At 39.0% G+C, this 14,158-nt stretch overlaps 34 non-coding genes and 41 pseudogenes across 34 annotated transcripts; all 75 read right to left on the minus strand.

The window, feature by feature from the left end:
- Positions 1–30: 30 nt before the first annotated feature.
- Positions 31–149, minus strand: LOC146153882 (5S ribosomal RNA). The gene has a single exon (XR_014495691.1). It is a non-coding gene; the product is annotated as a 5S ribosomal RNA (ribosomal RNA).
- A 74-nt stretch (positions 150–223) lies between these two features.
- Positions 224–342, minus strand: LOC146153883 (5S ribosomal RNA; annotated as a pseudogene).
- Positions 343–416: 74 nt separating this feature from the next.
- Positions 417–535, minus strand: LOC146153884 (5S ribosomal RNA; annotated as a pseudogene).
- Positions 536–600: 65 nt separating this feature from the next.
- On the minus strand, positions 601–719 carry LOC146153885 (5S ribosomal RNA; annotated as a pseudogene).
- A 65-nt stretch (positions 720–784) lies between these two features.
- LOC146153886 (5S ribosomal RNA) lies at positions 785–902 on the minus strand (annotated as a pseudogene).
- Positions 903–966: 64 nt separating this feature from the next.
- Positions 967–1,085, minus strand: LOC146153887 (5S ribosomal RNA). The gene has a single exon (XR_014496267.1). It is a non-coding gene; the product is annotated as a 5S ribosomal RNA (ribosomal RNA).
- A 65-nt stretch (positions 1,086–1,150) lies between these two features.
- Positions 1,151–1,269, minus strand: LOC146153888 (5S ribosomal RNA). Its single transcript, XR_014496162.1, has one exon. It is a non-coding gene; the product is annotated as a 5S ribosomal RNA (ribosomal RNA).
- A 63-nt stretch (positions 1,270–1,332) lies between these two features.
- LOC146153889 (5S ribosomal RNA) lies at positions 1,333–1,451 on the minus strand (annotated as a pseudogene).
- A 65-nt stretch (positions 1,452–1,516) lies between these two features.
- On the minus strand, positions 1,517–1,635 carry LOC146153890 (5S ribosomal RNA). Its single transcript, XR_014494980.1, has one exon. It is a non-coding gene; the product is annotated as a 5S ribosomal RNA (ribosomal RNA).
- A 64-nt stretch (positions 1,636–1,699) lies between these two features.
- Positions 1,700–1,818, minus strand: LOC146153891 (5S ribosomal RNA; annotated as a pseudogene).
- A 74-nt stretch (positions 1,819–1,892) lies between these two features.
- On the minus strand, positions 1,893–2,011 carry LOC146153892 (5S ribosomal RNA; annotated as a pseudogene).
- A 64-nt stretch (positions 2,012–2,075) lies between these two features.
- Positions 2,076–2,194, minus strand: LOC146153893 (5S ribosomal RNA). Its single transcript, XR_014497736.1, has one exon. It is a non-coding gene; the product is annotated as a 5S ribosomal RNA (ribosomal RNA).
- Positions 2,195–2,259: 65 nt separating this feature from the next.
- LOC146153894 (5S ribosomal RNA) lies at positions 2,260–2,368 on the minus strand (annotated as a pseudogene).
- A 65-nt stretch (positions 2,369–2,433) lies between these two features.
- Positions 2,434–2,552, minus strand: LOC146153895 (5S ribosomal RNA). Its single transcript, XR_014494981.1, has one exon. It is a non-coding gene; the product is annotated as a 5S ribosomal RNA (ribosomal RNA).
- A 64-nt stretch (positions 2,553–2,616) lies between these two features.
- LOC146153896 (5S ribosomal RNA) lies at positions 2,617–2,735 on the minus strand. Its single transcript, XR_014494982.1, has one exon. It is a non-coding gene; the product is annotated as a 5S ribosomal RNA (ribosomal RNA).
- A 73-nt stretch (positions 2,736–2,808) lies between these two features.
- LOC146153897 (5S ribosomal RNA) lies at positions 2,809–2,927 on the minus strand (annotated as a pseudogene).
- Positions 2,928–2,992: 65 nt separating this feature from the next.
- LOC146153898 (5S ribosomal RNA) lies at positions 2,993–3,111 on the minus strand. The gene has a single exon (XR_014494984.1). It is a non-coding gene; the product is annotated as a 5S ribosomal RNA (ribosomal RNA).
- Positions 3,112–3,175: 64 nt separating this feature from the next.
- On the minus strand, positions 3,176–3,294 carry LOC146153899 (5S ribosomal RNA; annotated as a pseudogene).
- A 64-nt stretch (positions 3,295–3,358) lies between these two features.
- Positions 3,359–3,477, minus strand: LOC146153900 (5S ribosomal RNA). Its single transcript, XR_014494985.1, has one exon. It is a non-coding gene; the product is annotated as a 5S ribosomal RNA (ribosomal RNA).
- A 74-nt stretch (positions 3,478–3,551) lies between these two features.
- On the minus strand, positions 3,552–3,670 carry LOC146153901 (5S ribosomal RNA; annotated as a pseudogene).
- Positions 3,671–3,734: 64 nt separating this feature from the next.
- LOC146153902 (5S ribosomal RNA) lies at positions 3,735–3,853 on the minus strand. Its single transcript, XR_014495560.1, has one exon. It is a non-coding gene; the product is annotated as a 5S ribosomal RNA (ribosomal RNA).
- A 64-nt stretch (positions 3,854–3,917) lies between these two features.
- LOC146153903 (5S ribosomal RNA) lies at positions 3,918–4,036 on the minus strand (annotated as a pseudogene).
- A 65-nt stretch (positions 4,037–4,101) lies between these two features.
- Positions 4,102–4,220, minus strand: LOC146153904 (5S ribosomal RNA). The gene has a single exon (XR_014494986.1). It is a non-coding gene; the product is annotated as a 5S ribosomal RNA (ribosomal RNA).
- A 64-nt stretch (positions 4,221–4,284) lies between these two features.
- On the minus strand, positions 4,285–4,403 carry LOC146153905 (5S ribosomal RNA; annotated as a pseudogene).
- Positions 4,404–4,477: 74 nt separating this feature from the next.
- LOC146153906 (5S ribosomal RNA) lies at positions 4,478–4,596 on the minus strand (annotated as a pseudogene).
- Positions 4,597–4,660: 64 nt separating this feature from the next.
- Positions 4,661–4,779, minus strand: LOC146153907 (5S ribosomal RNA; annotated as a pseudogene).
- A 64-nt stretch (positions 4,780–4,843) lies between these two features.
- LOC146153908 (5S ribosomal RNA) lies at positions 4,844–4,962 on the minus strand. The gene has a single exon (XR_014495715.1). It is a non-coding gene; the product is annotated as a 5S ribosomal RNA (ribosomal RNA).
- A 74-nt stretch (positions 4,963–5,036) lies between these two features.
- Positions 5,037–5,155, minus strand: LOC146153909 (5S ribosomal RNA; annotated as a pseudogene).
- A 65-nt stretch (positions 5,156–5,220) lies between these two features.
- On the minus strand, positions 5,221–5,339 carry LOC146153910 (5S ribosomal RNA; annotated as a pseudogene).
- Positions 5,340–5,403: 64 nt separating this feature from the next.
- On the minus strand, positions 5,404–5,522 carry LOC146153911 (5S ribosomal RNA). Its single transcript, XR_014494987.1, has one exon. It is a non-coding gene; the product is annotated as a 5S ribosomal RNA (ribosomal RNA).
- Positions 5,523–5,596: 74 nt separating this feature from the next.
- LOC146153912 (5S ribosomal RNA) lies at positions 5,597–5,715 on the minus strand (annotated as a pseudogene).
- Positions 5,716–5,780: 65 nt separating this feature from the next.
- On the minus strand, positions 5,781–5,899 carry LOC146153913 (5S ribosomal RNA). The gene has a single exon (XR_014494988.1). It is a non-coding gene; the product is annotated as a 5S ribosomal RNA (ribosomal RNA).
- A 64-nt stretch (positions 5,900–5,963) lies between these two features.
- LOC146153914 (5S ribosomal RNA) lies at positions 5,964–6,082 on the minus strand (annotated as a pseudogene).
- A 65-nt stretch (positions 6,083–6,147) lies between these two features.
- On the minus strand, positions 6,148–6,265 carry LOC146153915 (5S ribosomal RNA; annotated as a pseudogene).
- Positions 6,266–6,328: 63 nt separating this feature from the next.
- On the minus strand, positions 6,329–6,447 carry LOC146153916 (5S ribosomal RNA; annotated as a pseudogene).
- A 73-nt stretch (positions 6,448–6,520) lies between these two features.
- On the minus strand, positions 6,521–6,639 carry LOC146153917 (5S ribosomal RNA; annotated as a pseudogene).
- A 74-nt stretch (positions 6,640–6,713) lies between these two features.
- Positions 6,714–6,832, minus strand: LOC146153918 (5S ribosomal RNA). The gene has a single exon (XR_014497879.1). It is a non-coding gene; the product is annotated as a 5S ribosomal RNA (ribosomal RNA).
- A 64-nt stretch (positions 6,833–6,896) lies between these two features.
- On the minus strand, positions 6,897–7,015 carry LOC146153919 (5S ribosomal RNA). The gene has a single exon (XR_014494989.1). It is a non-coding gene; the product is annotated as a 5S ribosomal RNA (ribosomal RNA).
- A 64-nt stretch (positions 7,016–7,079) lies between these two features.
- Positions 7,080–7,198, minus strand: LOC146153920 (5S ribosomal RNA; annotated as a pseudogene).
- A 65-nt stretch (positions 7,199–7,263) lies between these two features.
- LOC146153921 (5S ribosomal RNA) lies at positions 7,264–7,382 on the minus strand. The gene has a single exon (XR_014497232.1). It is a non-coding gene; the product is annotated as a 5S ribosomal RNA (ribosomal RNA).
- Positions 7,383–7,447: 65 nt separating this feature from the next.
- On the minus strand, positions 7,448–7,566 carry LOC146153922 (5S ribosomal RNA). The gene has a single exon (XR_014496877.1). It is a non-coding gene; the product is annotated as a 5S ribosomal RNA (ribosomal RNA).
- Positions 7,567–7,630: 64 nt separating this feature from the next.
- LOC146153923 (5S ribosomal RNA) lies at positions 7,631–7,749 on the minus strand. The gene has a single exon (XR_014497746.1). It is a non-coding gene; the product is annotated as a 5S ribosomal RNA (ribosomal RNA).
- Positions 7,750–7,813: 64 nt separating this feature from the next.
- LOC146153924 (5S ribosomal RNA) lies at positions 7,814–7,932 on the minus strand (annotated as a pseudogene).
- A 65-nt stretch (positions 7,933–7,997) lies between these two features.
- Positions 7,998–8,116, minus strand: LOC146153925 (5S ribosomal RNA; annotated as a pseudogene).
- Positions 8,117–8,181: 65 nt separating this feature from the next.
- Positions 8,182–8,300, minus strand: LOC146153926 (5S ribosomal RNA). The gene has a single exon (XR_014494990.1). It is a non-coding gene; the product is annotated as a 5S ribosomal RNA (ribosomal RNA).
- Positions 8,301–8,364: 64 nt separating this feature from the next.
- Positions 8,365–8,482, minus strand: LOC146153927 (5S ribosomal RNA; annotated as a pseudogene).
- Positions 8,483–8,556: 74 nt separating this feature from the next.
- On the minus strand, positions 8,557–8,675 carry LOC146153928 (5S ribosomal RNA; annotated as a pseudogene).
- Positions 8,676–8,739: 64 nt separating this feature from the next.
- Positions 8,740–8,858, minus strand: LOC146153929 (5S ribosomal RNA; annotated as a pseudogene).
- Positions 8,859–8,922: 64 nt separating this feature from the next.
- LOC146153930 (5S ribosomal RNA) lies at positions 8,923–9,041 on the minus strand. Its single transcript, XR_014495726.1, has one exon. It is a non-coding gene; the product is annotated as a 5S ribosomal RNA (ribosomal RNA).
- Positions 9,042–9,115: 74 nt separating this feature from the next.
- Positions 9,116–9,234, minus strand: LOC146153931 (5S ribosomal RNA; annotated as a pseudogene).
- Positions 9,235–9,299: 65 nt separating this feature from the next.
- Positions 9,300–9,418, minus strand: LOC146153932 (5S ribosomal RNA; annotated as a pseudogene).
- A 64-nt stretch (positions 9,419–9,482) lies between these two features.
- Positions 9,483–9,601, minus strand: LOC146153933 (5S ribosomal RNA). The gene has a single exon (XR_014494991.1). It is a non-coding gene; the product is annotated as a 5S ribosomal RNA (ribosomal RNA).
- A 74-nt stretch (positions 9,602–9,675) lies between these two features.
- LOC146153934 (5S ribosomal RNA) lies at positions 9,676–9,794 on the minus strand (annotated as a pseudogene).
- A 65-nt stretch (positions 9,795–9,859) lies between these two features.
- On the minus strand, positions 9,860–9,978 carry LOC146153935 (5S ribosomal RNA). Its single transcript, XR_014494992.1, has one exon. It is a non-coding gene; the product is annotated as a 5S ribosomal RNA (ribosomal RNA).
- A 64-nt stretch (positions 9,979–10,042) lies between these two features.
- On the minus strand, positions 10,043–10,161 carry LOC146153936 (5S ribosomal RNA; annotated as a pseudogene).
- Positions 10,162–10,226: 65 nt separating this feature from the next.
- Positions 10,227–10,345, minus strand: LOC146153937 (5S ribosomal RNA; annotated as a pseudogene).
- A 63-nt stretch (positions 10,346–10,408) lies between these two features.
- LOC146153938 (5S ribosomal RNA) lies at positions 10,409–10,527 on the minus strand (annotated as a pseudogene).
- A 266-nt stretch (positions 10,528–10,793) lies between these two features.
- Positions 10,794–10,912, minus strand: LOC146153939 (5S ribosomal RNA; annotated as a pseudogene).
- Positions 10,913–10,976: 64 nt separating this feature from the next.
- Positions 10,977–11,095, minus strand: LOC146153940 (5S ribosomal RNA). The gene has a single exon (XR_014495981.1). It is a non-coding gene; the product is annotated as a 5S ribosomal RNA (ribosomal RNA).
- Positions 11,096–11,159: 64 nt separating this feature from the next.
- Positions 11,160–11,278, minus strand: LOC146153941 (5S ribosomal RNA). Its single transcript, XR_014498342.1, has one exon. It is a non-coding gene; the product is annotated as a 5S ribosomal RNA (ribosomal RNA).
- A 65-nt stretch (positions 11,279–11,343) lies between these two features.
- On the minus strand, positions 11,344–11,462 carry LOC146153942 (5S ribosomal RNA). Its single transcript, XR_014496268.1, has one exon. It is a non-coding gene; the product is annotated as a 5S ribosomal RNA (ribosomal RNA).
- A 65-nt stretch (positions 11,463–11,527) lies between these two features.
- Positions 11,528–11,646, minus strand: LOC146153943 (5S ribosomal RNA). The gene has a single exon (XR_014496878.1). It is a non-coding gene; the product is annotated as a 5S ribosomal RNA (ribosomal RNA).
- A 64-nt stretch (positions 11,647–11,710) lies between these two features.
- Positions 11,711–11,829, minus strand: LOC146153944 (5S ribosomal RNA). Its single transcript, XR_014497747.1, has one exon. It is a non-coding gene; the product is annotated as a 5S ribosomal RNA (ribosomal RNA).
- Positions 11,830–11,893: 64 nt separating this feature from the next.
- LOC146153945 (5S ribosomal RNA) lies at positions 11,894–12,012 on the minus strand (annotated as a pseudogene).
- Positions 12,013–12,077: 65 nt separating this feature from the next.
- LOC146153946 (5S ribosomal RNA) lies at positions 12,078–12,196 on the minus strand (annotated as a pseudogene).
- A 65-nt stretch (positions 12,197–12,261) lies between these two features.
- On the minus strand, positions 12,262–12,380 carry LOC146153947 (5S ribosomal RNA). Its single transcript, XR_014496718.1, has one exon. It is a non-coding gene; the product is annotated as a 5S ribosomal RNA (ribosomal RNA).
- Positions 12,381–12,443: 63 nt separating this feature from the next.
- On the minus strand, positions 12,444–12,562 carry LOC146153948 (5S ribosomal RNA). The gene has a single exon (XR_014496052.1). It is a non-coding gene; the product is annotated as a 5S ribosomal RNA (ribosomal RNA).
- Positions 12,563–12,730: 168 nt separating this feature from the next.
- Positions 12,731–12,849, minus strand: LOC146153949 (5S ribosomal RNA). Its single transcript, XR_014496118.1, has one exon. It is a non-coding gene; the product is annotated as a 5S ribosomal RNA (ribosomal RNA).
- Positions 12,850–12,913: 64 nt separating this feature from the next.
- LOC146153950 (5S ribosomal RNA) lies at positions 12,914–13,032 on the minus strand (annotated as a pseudogene).
- Positions 13,033–13,095: 63 nt separating this feature from the next.
- On the minus strand, positions 13,096–13,214 carry LOC146153951 (5S ribosomal RNA). Its single transcript, XR_014498470.1, has one exon. It is a non-coding gene; the product is annotated as a 5S ribosomal RNA (ribosomal RNA).
- A 73-nt stretch (positions 13,215–13,287) lies between these two features.
- LOC146153952 (5S ribosomal RNA) lies at positions 13,288–13,406 on the minus strand (annotated as a pseudogene).
- Positions 13,407–13,480: 74 nt separating this feature from the next.
- On the minus strand, positions 13,481–13,599 carry LOC146153953 (5S ribosomal RNA; annotated as a pseudogene).
- Positions 13,600–13,663: 64 nt separating this feature from the next.
- Positions 13,664–13,782, minus strand: LOC146153954 (5S ribosomal RNA). Its single transcript, XR_014494993.1, has one exon. It is a non-coding gene; the product is annotated as a 5S ribosomal RNA (ribosomal RNA).
- Positions 13,783–13,846: 64 nt separating this feature from the next.
- Positions 13,847–13,965, minus strand: LOC146153955 (5S ribosomal RNA; annotated as a pseudogene).
- A 65-nt stretch (positions 13,966–14,030) lies between these two features.
- Positions 14,031–14,149, minus strand: LOC146153956 (5S ribosomal RNA). Its single transcript, XR_014494995.1, has one exon. It is a non-coding gene; the product is annotated as a 5S ribosomal RNA (ribosomal RNA).
- Between the last annotated feature and the right edge of the window lie 9 nt (positions 14,150–14,158).

The raw sequence follows: 14,158 nt of genomic DNA on the forward strand, positions 1-14,158 counted from the left end.
AAAATGTAAAAACTTAAATAAATCATATTTTGCCTACGACAATTGGTATTCCTAGGCGGTCACCCATCCAAGTACTAACCAATCCCGACGTTGCTTAACTTCCGAGATCAGACGAGATCGGGTGCATTCAACCTGGTATGGTCGTAGACAGTATTGGTCAACATTTTTTGGTCTAAAATCTTTAAAAATGTTAACATTTAAATATATTTTAAAAATCATATTTTGCCTATGACAATTGGTATTGCTAGGCGGTCATCCAAACAAGTACTAACCTATCCCGACGTTGCTTAACTTCCGAGATCGGACGAGATCGGGTGCATTCAACCTGGTATGGTCGTAGACAGTAGTGGTCAACATTTTTTGGTCTAAAATCTTCAAAAATGTCAACATTTAAATATATTTTATAAATCATATTTTGCCTATGACAATTGGAATTCCTATGCGGTCACCCATCCAAGTACTAACCAATCCTGACGTTGCTTAACTTCCGAGATCGGACGAGATCGGGTGCATTCAACCTGGTATGGTCGTAGCCAGTATTGGTCAACATTTTTTGGTCTAATCTATTTAAAAATGTAAAAACTTAAATAAATCATATTTTGCCTACGACAATTGGTATTCCTAGGCGGTCACCCATCCAAGTACTAACCAATCCCGACGTTGCTTAACTTCCGAGATCGGACGAGATCGGGTGCATTCAATCTGGTATGTTCGTAGTCAGTATTGGTCAACATTTTTTAGTCTAATCTATATAAAAATGTAAAAACTTAAATAAATCATATTTTGCCTACGACAATTGGTATTCCTAGGCGGTCACCCATCCAAGTACTAACCAATCCCGACGTTGCTTAATTCCGAGATCGGACGAGATCGGGTGCATTCAACCTGGTATGGTCGTAGACAGTATTCGTCAACATTTATGGTCTAATCTATTTAAAAATGTAAAAACTTAAATAAATGATATTATGCCTACGACAATTGGTATTCCTAGGCGGTCACCCATCCAAGTACTAACCAATCCCGACGTTGCTTAACTTCCGAGATCGGACGAGATCGGGTGCATTCAACCTGGTATGGTCGTAGCCAGTATTGGTCAACATTTTTTGGTCTAATCTATTTAAAAATGTAAAAACTTAAATAAATCATATTTTGCCTACGACAATTGGTATTCCTTGGCGGTCACCCATCCAAGTACTAACCAATCCCGACGTTGCTTAACTTCCGAGATCGGACGAGATCGGGTGCATTCAACCTGGTATGGTCGTAAGCAGTATTTCTCAACATTTTACGTCTAATCTATTTAAAAAAGTAAAAATTAAATAAATCATATTTTGCCTACGACAATTGGTATTGCTAGGCGGTCACCCATCCAAGTACTAACCAATCCCGACGTTGCTTAACTTCCGAGATCGGACGAGATCGGGTGCATTCAATCTGGTATGTTCGTAGCCAGTATTGGTCAACATTTTTTGGTCTAATCTATTTAAAAATGTAAAAACTTAAATAAATCATATTTTGCCTACGACAATTGGTATTCCTAGGCGGTCACCCATCCAAGTACTAACCAATCCCGACGTTGCTTAACTTCCGAGATCGGACGAGATCGGGTGCATTCAACCTGGTATGGTCGTAGACAGTATTCGTCAACATTTATGGTCTAATCTTTTTAAAAATGTAAAAACTTAAATAAATGATATTATGCCTACGACAATTGGTATTCCTAGGCAGTCACCCATCCAATGACTAACCAATCCCGACGTTGCTTAACTTCCGAGATCGGACGAGATCGGGTGCATTCAACTTGGTATGGTCGTAGACAGTATTGGTCAACATTTTTTGGTCTAAAATCTTTAAAAATGTAAACATTTAAATATATTTTAAAAATCATATTTTGCCTATGACAATTGGTATTGCTAGGCGGTCACCCATCCAAGTACTAACCAATACCGACGTTGCTTAACTTCCGTGATCGGACGAGATCGGGTGCATTCAACCTGGTATGGTCATAAGCAGTATTTCTCAAAATTTTACGTCTAATCTATTTAAAAAAGTAAAAACTTAAATAAATCATAATTTGCCTACGACAATTGGTATTCCTAGGCGGTCACCCATCCAAGTACTAACCAATCCCGACGTTGCTTAACTTCCAAGATCGGACGAGATCGGGTGCATTCAACCTGGTATGGTCGTAGCCAGTATTGGTCAACATTTTTTGGTCTAATCTATTTAAAAATGTAAAAACTTAAATAAATCATATTTTGCCTACGACAATTGGTATTCCTAGGCGGTCACCCATCCAAGTACTAACCAATCCCGACGTTGCTTAACTTCCGAGATCGGGTGCATTCAATCTGGTATGTTCGTAGCCAGTATTGGTCAACATTTTTTGGTCTAATCTATTTAAAAATGTAAAAACTTAAATAAATCATATTTTGCCTACGACAATTGGTATTCCTAGGCGGTCACCCATCCAAGTACTAACCAATCCCGACGTTGCTTAACTTCCGAGATCGGACGAGATCGGGTGCATTCAACCTGGTATGGTCGTAGACAGTATTCGTCAACATTTATGGTCTAATCTATTTAAAAATGTAAAAACTTAAATAAATGATATTATGCCTACGACAATTGGTATTCCTAGGCGGTCACCCATCCAAGTACTAACCAATCCCGACGTTGCTTAACTTCCGAGATCGGACGAGATCGGGTGCATTCAACCTGGTATGGTCGTAGACAGTATTGGTCAACATTTTTTGGTCTAAAATCTTTAAAAATGTTAACATTTAAATATATTTTAAAAATCATATTTTGCTATGAGAATTGGTATTCCTAGGCGGTCACCCATCCAAGTACTAACCAATCCCGACGTTGCTTAACTTCCGAGATCGGACGAGATCGGGTGCATTCAATCTGGTATGTTCGTAGCCAGTATTGGTCAACATTTTTTGGTCTAATCTATTTAAAAATGTAAAAACTTAAATAAATCATATTTTGCCTACGACAATTGGTATTCCTAGGCGGTCACCCATCCAAGTACTAACCAATCCCGACGTTGCTTAACTTCCGAGATCGGACGAGATCGGGTGCATTCAACCTGGTATGGTCGTAGACAGTATTCGTCAACATTTATGGTCTAATCTTTTTAAAAATGTAAAAACTTAAATAAATGATATTAAGCCTACGACAATTGGTATTCCTAGGCGGTCACCCATCCAATGACTAACCAATCCCGACGTTGCTTAACTTCCGAGATCGGACGAGATCGGGTGCATTCAACCTGGTATGGTCATAAGCAGTATTTCTCAAAATTTTACGTCTAATCTATTTAAAAAAGTAAAAACTTAAATAAATCATAATTTGCCTACGACAATTGGTATTCCTAGGCGGTCACCCATCCAAGTACTAACCAATCCCGACGTTGCTTAACTTCCGAGATCGGACGAGATCGGGTGCATTCAACCTGGTATGGTCGTAGACAGTATTGGTCAACATTTTATGGTCTAAAATCTTTAAAAATGTTAACATTTAAATATATTTTAAAAATCATATTTTGCCTATGACAATTGGTATTGCTAGGCGGTCACCCATCCAAGTACTAACCAATCCCGACGTTGCTTAACTTCCGAGATCGGACGAGATCGGGTGCATTCAACCTGGTATGGTCGTAGCCAGTATTTCTCAACATTTTACGTCTAATCTATTTAAAAATGTAAAAACTTAAATAAATCATATTTTGCCTACGACAATTGGTATTCCTAGGCGGTCACCCATCAAAGTACTAACCAATCCCGACGTTGCTTAACTTCCGAGATCGGACGAGATCGGGTGCATTCAACCTGGTATGGTCGTAAGCAGTATTTCTCAACATTTTACGTCTAATCTATTTAAAAAAGTAAAAACTTAAATAAATCATATTTTGCCTACGACAATTGGTATTGCTAGGCGGTCACCCATCCAAGTACTAACCAATCCCGACGTTGCTTAACTTCCGAGATCGGACGAGATCGGGTGCATTCAATCTGGTATGTTCGTAGCCAGTATTGGTCAACATTTTTTGGTCTAATCTATTTAAAAATGTAAAAACTTAAATAAATCATATTTTGCCTACGACAATTGGTATTCCTAGGCGGTCACCCATCCAAGTACTAACCAATCCCGACGTTGCTTAACTTCCGAGATCGGACGAGATCGGGTGCATTCAACCTGGTATGGTCGTAGACAGTATTCGTCAACATTTATGGTCTAATCTTTTTAAAAATGTAAAAACTTAAATAAATGATATTATGCCTACGACAATTGGTATTCCTAGGCAGTCACCCATCCAATGACTAACCAATCCCGACGTTGCTTAACTTCCGAGATCGGACGAGATCGGGTGCATTCAACTTGGTATGGTCGTAGACAGTATTGGTCAACATTTTTTGGTCTAAAATCTTTAAAAATGTAAACATTTAAATATATTTTAAAAATCATATTTTGCCTATGACAATTGGTATTGCTAGGCGGTCACCCATCCAAGTACTAACCAATACCGACGTTGCTTAACTTCCGTGATCGGACGAGATCGGGTGCATTCAACCTGGTATGGTCATAAGCAGTATTTCTCAAAATTTTACGTCTAATCTATTTAAAAAAGTAAAAACTTAAATAAATCATAATTTGCCTACGACAATTGGTATTCCTAGGCGGTCACCCATCCAAGTACTAACCAATCCCGACGTTGCTTAACTTCCAAGATCGGACGAGATCGGGTGCATTCAACCTGGTATGGTTGTAGACAGTATTCGACAACATTTATGGTCTAATCTGTTTAAAAATGTAAAAACTTAAATAAATGATATTATGCCTACGACAATTGGTATTCCTAGGTGGTCACCCATCCAAGTACTAACCAATCCCGACGTTGCTTAACTTCCGAGATCGGACGAGATCGGGTGCATTCAACCTGGTATGGTCGTAGACAGTATTGGTCAACATTTTATGGTCTAAAATCTTTAAAAATGTTAACATTTAAATATATTTTAAAAATCATATTTTGCCTATGACAATTGGTATTGCTAGGCGGTCACCCATCCAAGTACTAACCAATCCCGATGTTGCTTAACTTCCGAGATCGGACGAGATCGGGTGCATTCAACCTGGTATGGTCGTAGCCAGTATTGGTCAACATTTTTTGGTCTAATCTATTTAAAAATGTAAAAACTTAAATAAATCATATTTTGCCTACGACAATTGGTATTGCTAGGCGGTCACCCATCCAAGTACTAACCAATCCCGACGTTGCTTAACTTCCGAGATCGGACGAGATCGGGTGCATTCAACCTGGCATGGTCGTAGCCAGTATTGGTCAACATTTATGTTCTAATCTATTTAAAAATGTAAAAACTTAAATAAATGATATTATGCCTACGACAATTGGTATTCCTAGGCGGTCACCCATCCAAGTACTAACCAATCCCGACGTTGCTTAACTTCCGAGATCGGACGAGATCGGGTGCATTCAACCTGGTATGGTCGTAGACAGTATTGGTCAACATTTTTTGGTCTAAAATCTTTGAAAATGTTAACATTTAAATATATTTTAAAAATCATATTTTGCCTATGACAATTGGTATTGCTAGGCGGTCACCCATCCAAGTACTAACCAATCCCGACGTTGCTTAACTTCCGAGATCGGACGAGATAGGGTGCATTCAATCTGGTATGTTCGTAGCCAGTATTGGTCAACATTTTTTGGTCTAATCTATTTAAAAATGTAAAAACTTGAATAAATCATATTTTGCCTACGACAATTGGTATTCCTAGGCGGTCACCCATCCAAGTACTAACCAATCCCGACGTTGCTTAACTTCCGAGATCGGACGAGATCGGGTGCATTCAACCTGGTATGGTCGTAGACAGTATTGGTCAACATTTATGGCCTAATCTATTTAAAAATGTAAAAACTTAAACAAATCATATTGTGCCTACGACAATTGGTATTCCTAGGCGGTCACCCATCCAAGTACTAAGCAATCCCGACGTTGCTTAACTTCCGAGATCGGACGAGATCGGGTGCATTCAACCTGGTATGTTCGTAGCCAGTATTGGTCAACATTTTTTGGTCTAATCTATTTAAAAATGTAAAAACTTAAATAAATCATATTGTGCCTACGACAATTGGTATTCCTAGGCGGTCACCCATCCAAGTACTAACCAATCCCGACGTTGCTTAACTTCCGAGATCGGACGAGATCGTGTGCATTCAACTGGTATGATCGTGGACAGTATTGGTCAACATTTATGGTCTAATCTATTTAAAAATGTAAAACTTAAATAAATCAAATTGTGCCTACGACAATTGGTATTCCTAGGCGGTCACCCATCCAAGTACTCACCAATCCCAACGTTGCTTAACTTCCAAGATCGGACGAGATCGCGTGCATTGAACCTGGTATGGTCGTAGACAGTGTTGGTAAACATTTTTTGGTCTAAAATCTTTAAAATGCTAACATTTAAATATATTTTAAAAATAATATTTTGCCTATGACAATTGGTATTCCTAGGCGGTCACCCATCCAAGTTGCAACCAATCCCGATGTTGCTTAACTTCCGAGATCGGACGAGATCGTGTGCATTCAACCTGGTTTGGTCGTAGACAGTATTGGTCAACATTTTTTGGTCTAAAATCTTCAAAAATGTTAACATTTAAATATATTTTATAAATCATATTTTGCCTATGACAATTGGAATTCCTATGCGGTCACCCATCCAAGTACTAACCAATCCCGACGTTGCTTAACTTCCGAGATCGGACGAGATCGGGTGCATTCAACCTGGTATGGTCGTAAGCAGTATTTCTCAACATTTTACGTCTAATCTATTTAAAAAAGTAAAAACTTAAATAAATCATATTTTGCCTACGACAATTGGTATTCCTAGGCGGTCACCCATCCAAGTACTAACCAATCCCGACGTTGCTTAACTTCCGAGATCGGACGAGATCGGGTGCATTCAACCTGGTATGGTCGTAGACAGTATTGGTCAACATTTATGGTCTAATCTATTTAAAAATGTAAAAACTTAAACAAATCATATTGTGCCTACGACAATTGGTATTCCTAGGCGGTCACCCATCCAAGTACTAACCAATCCCGACGTTGCTTAACTTCCGAGATCGGACGAGATGGGGTGCATTCAACCTGGTATGGTCGTATGCAGTATTGGTCAACATTTTTAGGTCTAATCTATTTAAAAATGTAAAAACTTAAATAAATCATATTTTGCCTACGACAATTGGTATTCCTAGGCGGTCACCCATCCAAGTACTAACCAATCCCGACGTTGCTTAACTTCCGAGATCGGACGAGATCGGGTGCATTCAACCTGGTATTGTCGTAGCCAGTATTGCTCAACATTTTTTGGTCTAATCGATCTAAAAATGTAAAAACTTAAATAAATCATATTTTGCCTACGACAATTGGTATTCCTAGGCGGTCACCCATCCAAGTACTAAGCAATCCCGACGTTGCTTAACTTCCGAGATCGGACGAGATCGGGTGCATTCAACCTGGTATGGTCGTAAGCAGTATTTCTCAACATTTTACGTCTAATCTATTTAAAAAAGTAAAAACTTAAATAAATCATATTTTGCCTACGACAATTGGTATTCCTAGGCGGTCACCCATCCAAGTACTAACCAATCCCGACGTTGCTTAACTTCCGAGATCGGACGAGATCGGGTGCATTCAACCTGGTATGGTAGTAGACAGTATTGGTCAACATTTATGGTCTAATCTATTTAAAAATGTAAAAACTTAAACAAATCATATTTTGCCTACGACAATTGGTATTCCTAGGCGGTCACCCATCCAAGTACTAAGCAATCCCGACGTTGCTTAACTTCTGAGATCGGACGAGATCGGGTGCATTCAACCTGGTATGTTCGTAGTCAGTATTGGTCAACATTTTTTGGTCTAATCTATTTAAAAATGTAAAAACTTAAATAAATCATATTTTGCCTATGACAATTGGTATTGCTAGGCGGTCACCCATCCAAGTACTAAGCAATCCCGACGTTGCTTAACTTCCGAGATCGGACGAGATCGGGTGCATTCAATCTGGTATGTTCGTAGCCAGTATTGGTCAACATTTTTTGGTCTAATCTATTTAAAAATGTAAAAACTTAAATAAATCATATTTTGCCTACGACAATTGGTATTCCTAGGCGGTCACCCATCCAAGTACTAACCAATCCCGACGTTGCTTAACTTCCGAGATCGGACGAGATCGGGTGCATTCAACCTGGTATGGTCGTAGACAGTATTCGTCAACATTTATGGTCTAATCTTTTTAAAAATGTAAAAACTTAAATAAATGATATTATGCCTACGACAATTGGTATTCCTAGGCGGTCACCCATCCAATGACTAACCAATCCCGACGTTGCTTAACTTCCGAGACGGACGAGATCGGGTGCATTCAACTTGGTATGGTCGTAGACAGTATTGGTCAACATTTTTTGGTCTAAAATCTTTAAAAATGTTAACATTTAAATATATTTTAAAAATCATATTTTGCCTATGACAATTGGTATTGCTAGGCGGTCACCCATCCAAGTACTAACCAATCCCGACGTTGCTTAACTTCCGTGATCGGACGAGATCGGGTGCATTCAACCTGGTATGGTCATAAGCAGTATTTCTCAAAATTTTACGTCTAATCTATTTAAAAAAGTAAAAACTTAAATAAATCATAATTTGCCTACGACAATTGGTATTCCTAGGCGGTCACCCATCCAAGTACTAACCAATCCCGACGTTGCTTAACTTCCAAGATCGGACGAGATCGGGTGCATTCAACCTGGTATGGTTGTAGACAGTATTCGACAACATTTATGGTCTAATCTGTTTAAAAATGTAAAAACTTAAATAAATGATATTATGCCTACGACAATTGGTATTCCTAGGTGGTCACCCATCCAAGTACTAACCAATCCCGACGTTGCTTAACTTCCGAGATCGGACGAGATCGGGTGCATTCAACCTGGTATGGTCGTAGACAGTATTGGTCAACATTTTATGGTCTAAAATCTTTAAAAATGTTAACATTTAAATATATTTTAAAAATCATATTTTGCCTATGACAATTGGTATTGCTAGGCGGTCACCCATCCAAGTACTAACCAATCCCGACGTTGCTTAACTTCCGAGATCGGACGAGATCGTGTGCATTCAACCTGGTATGGTCGTAGCCAGTATTGGTCAACATTTTTTGGTCTAATCTATTTAAAAATGTAAAAACTTAAATAAATCATATTTTGCCTACGACAATTGGTATTGCTAGGCGGTCACCCATCCAAGTACTAACCAATCCCGACGTTGCTTAACTTCCGAGATCGGACGAGATCGGGTGCATTCAACCTGGTATGGTCGTAGCCAGTATTGGTCAACATTTATGTTCTAATCTATTTAAAAATGTAAAAACTTAAATAAATGATATTATGCCTACGACAATTGGTATTCCTAGGCGGTCACCCATCCAAGTACTAACCAATCCCGACGTTGCTTAACTTCCGAGATCGGACGAGATCGGGTGCATTCAACCTGGTATGGTCGTAGACAGTATTGGTCAACATTTTTTGGTCTAAAATCTTTGAAAATGTTAACATTTAAATATATTTTAAAAATCATATTTTGCCTATGACAATTGGTATTGCTAGGCGGTCACCCATCCAAGTACTAACCAATCCCGACGTTGCTTAACTTCCGAGATCGGACGAGATCGGGTGCATTCAATCTGGTATGTTCGTAGCCAGTATTGGTCAACATTTTTTGGTCTAATCTATTTAAAAATGTAAAAACTTGAATAAATCATATTTTGCCTACGACAATTGGTATTCCTAGGCGGTCACCCATCCAAGTACTAACCAATCCCGACGTTGCTTAACTTCCGAGATCGGACGAGATCGGGTGCATTCAACCTGGTATGGTCGTAGACAGTATTGGTCAACATTTATGGTCTAATCTATTTAAAAATGTAAAAACTTAAACAAATCATATTGTGCCTACGACAATTGGTATTCCTAGGCGGTCACCCATCCAAGTACTAAGCAATCCCGACGTTGCTTAACTTCCGAGATCGGACGAGATCGGGTGCATTCAACCTGGTATGTTCGTAGCCAGTATTGGTCAACATTTTTTGGTCTAATCTATTTAAAAATGTAAAAACTTAAATAAATCATATTGTGCCTACGACAATTGGTATTCCTAGGCGGTCACCCATCCAAGTACTAACCAATCCCGACGTTGCTTAACTTCCGAGATCGGACGAGATCGTGTGCATTCAACCTGGTATGATCGTGGACAGTATTGGTCAACATTTATGGTCTAATCTATTTAAAAATGTAAAACTTAAATAAATCAAATTGTGCCTACGACAATTGGTATTCCTAGGCGGTCACCCATCCAAGTACTCACCAATCCCAACGTTGCTTAACTTCCGAGATCGGACGAGATCGCGTGCATTGAACCTGGTATGGTCGTAGACAGTGTTGGTAAACATTTTTTGGTCTAAAATCTTTAAAATGCTAACATTTAAATATATTTTAAAAATAATATTTTGCCTATGACAATTGGTATTCCTAGGCGGTCACCCATCCAAGTTGCAACCAATCCCGATGTTGCTTAACTTCCGAGATCGGACGAGATGGTGTGCATTCAACCTGGTTTGGTCGTAGACAGTATTGGTCAACATTTTTTGGTCTAAAATCTTCAAAAATGTTAACATTTAAATATATTTTATAAATCATATTTTGCCTATGACAATTGGAATTCCTATGCGGTCACCCATCCAAGTACTAACCAATCCCGACGTGGCTTAACTTCCGAGATCGGACGAGATCGGGTGCATTCAACCTGGTATGGTCGTAAGCAGTATTTCTCAACATTTTACGTCTAATCTATTTAAAAAAGTAAAAACTTAAATAAATCATATTTTGCCTACGACAATTGGTATTCCTAGGGGGTCACCCATCCAAGTACTAACCAATCCCGACGTTGCTTAACTTCCGAGATCGGACGAGATCGGGTGCATTCAACCTGGTATGGTCGTAGACAGTATTGGTCAACATTTATGGTCTAATCTATTTAAAAATGTAAAAACTTAAACAAATCATATTGTGCCTACGACAATTGGTATTCCTAGGCGGTCACCCATCCAAGTACTAACCAATCCCGAAGTTGCTTAACTTCCGAGATCGGACGAGATGGGGTGCATTCAACCTGGTATGGTCGTATGCAGTATTGGTCAACATTTTTAGATCTAATCTATTGAAAAATGTAAAAACTTAAATAAATCATATTTTGCCTACGACAATTGGTATTCCTAGGCGGTCACCCATCCAAGTACTAACCAATCCCGACGTTGCTTAACTTCCGAGATCGGACGAGATCGGGTGCATTCAACCTGGTATGGTCGTAGCCAGTATTGCTCAACATTTTTTGGTCTAATCGATCTAAAAATGTAAAAACTTAAATAAATCATATTTTGCCTACGACAATTGGTATTCCTAGGCGGTCACCCATCCAAGTACTAAGCAATCCCGACGTTGCTTAACTTCCGAGATCGGACGAGATCGGGTGCATTCAACCTGGTATGGTCGTAAGCAGTATTTCTCAACATTTTACGTCTAATCTATTTAAAAAAGTAAAAACTTAAATAAATCATATTTTGCCTACGACAATTGGTATTCCTAGGCGGTCACCCATCCAAGTACTAACCAATCCCGACGTTGCTTAACTTCCGAGATCGGACGAGATCGGGTGCATTCAACCTGGTATGGTAGTAGACAGTATTGGTCAACATTTATGGTCTAATCTATTTAAAAATGTAAAAACTTAAACAAATCATATTTAGCCTACGACAATTGGTATTCCTAGGCGGTCACCCATCCAAGTACTAAGCAATCCCGACGTTGCTTAACTTCCGAGATCGGACGAGATCGGGTGCATTCAACCTGGTATGTTCGTAGCCAGTATTGGTCAACATTTTTTGGTCTAATCTATTTAAAAATGTAAAAACTTAAATAAATCATATTTTGCCTATGACAATTGGTATTGCTAGGCGGTCACCCATCCAAGTACTAACCAATCCCGACGTTGCTTAACTTCCGAGATCGGACGAGATCGGGTGCATTCAACCTGGTATGGTCGCAGCCAGTATTGGTCAACATTTTATGGTCTAATCTATTTAAAAATGTAAAAACTTAAATAAATCATATTTTGCCTACGACAATTGGTATTCCTAGGCGGTCACCCATCCAAGTACTAACCAATCCCGACGTTGCTTAACTTCCGAGATCGGACGAGATCGGATGCATTCAACCTGGTATGGTCGTAAGCAGTATTTCTCAACATTTTATGTCTATTCTATTTTAAAAATAAAAACTTAAATAAATCGTATTTTGCCTACGACAATTGGTATTCCTAGGCGGTCACCCATCCAAGTACTAACCAATCCCGACGTTGCTTAACTTCCGAGATCGGAGGAGATCGGGTGCATTCAACCTGGTATGGTCGTAGACAGTATTGGTCAACATTTATGGTCTAATCAATTTAAAAATGTAAAAACTTAAATAAATCATATTGTGCCTACGACAATTGGTATTCCTAGGTATGGTCGTAGCCAGTATTGGTCAACATTTTTTGGTCTAATCTATTTAAAAATGTAAAAACTTAAATAAATCTTATTTTGCCTACGATAATTGGTATTCCTAGGCGGTCACCCATCCAAGTACTAACCAATCCCGACGTTGCTTAACTTCCGAGATCGGACGAGATCGGGTGCATTCAACCTGGTATGGTCGTAGACAGTAATCGTCAACATTTATGGTCTAATCTATTTAAAAATGTAAAAACTTAAATCAATCATATTGTGCCTACGACAATTGGTATTCCTAGGCGGTCACCCATCCAAGTACTAACCAATCCCGACGTTGCTTAACTTCCGAGATCGGACGAGATCGTGTGCATTCAACCTGGTATGGTCTTGGACAGTATTGGTCAACATTTATGGTCTAATCTATTTAAAAATGTAAAACTTAAATAAATCATATTGTGCCTACGACAATTGGTATTCCTAGGCGGTCACCCATCCAAGTACTCACCAATCCCAACGTTGCTTAACTTCCGAGATCGGACGAGATCGGGTGCATTGAACCTGGTATGGTCGTAGACAGTGTTGGTAAACATTTTTTGGTCTAAAATCTTTAAAATGCTAACATTTAAATATATTTTAAAAATAATATTTTGCCTATGACAATTGGTATTCCTAGGCGGTCACCCATCCAAGTAGCAACCAATCCCGATGTTGCTTAACTTCCGAGATCGGACGAGATCGTGTGCATTCAACCTGGTTTGGTCGTAGACAGTATTGGTCAACATTTTTTGGTCTAAAATCTTCAAAAATGTTAACATTTAAATATATTTTATAAATCATATTTTGCCTATGACAATTGGAATTCCTATGCGGTCACCCATCCAAGTACTAACCAATCCCGACGTTGCTTAACTTCCGAGATCGGACGAGATCGGGTGCATTCAATCTGGTATGGTCGTAAGCAGTATTTCTCAACATTTTACGTCTAATCTATTTAAAAAAGTAAAAACTTAAATAAATCATATTTTGCCTACGACAATTGGTATTCCTAGGCGGTCACCCATCCAAGTACTAACCAATCCCGACGTTGCTTAACTTCCGAGATCGGACGAGATCGGGTGCATTCAACCTGGTATGGTCGTAGACAGTATTGGTCAACATTTATGGTCTAATCTATTTAAAAATGTAAAAACTTAAACAAATCATATTGTGCCTACGACAATTGGTATTCCTAGGCGGTCACCCATCCAAGTACTAAGCAATCCCGACGTTTGTTAACTTCCGAGATCGGACGAGATCGGGTGCATTCAACCTGGTATGTTCGTAGCCAGTATTGGTCAACATTTTTTGGTCTAATCTATTTAAAAATGTAAAAACTTAAATAAATCATATTGTGCCTACGACAATTGGTATTCCTAGGCGGTCACCCATCCAAGTACTAACCAATCCCGACGTTGCTTAACTTCCGAGATCGGACGAGATCGGGTGCATTCAACCTGGTATGGTCGTAGACAGTAATCGT

This window comes from Ascidiella aspersa, chromosome 4, assembly GCF_963924565.1.
Source record: "Ascidiella aspersa chromosome 4, kaAscAspe10.2, whole genome shotgun sequence".
NCBI classification, from domain to species: Eukaryota; Metazoa; Chordata; class Ascidiacea; order Phlebobranchia; family Ascidiidae; genus Ascidiella; species Ascidiella aspersa.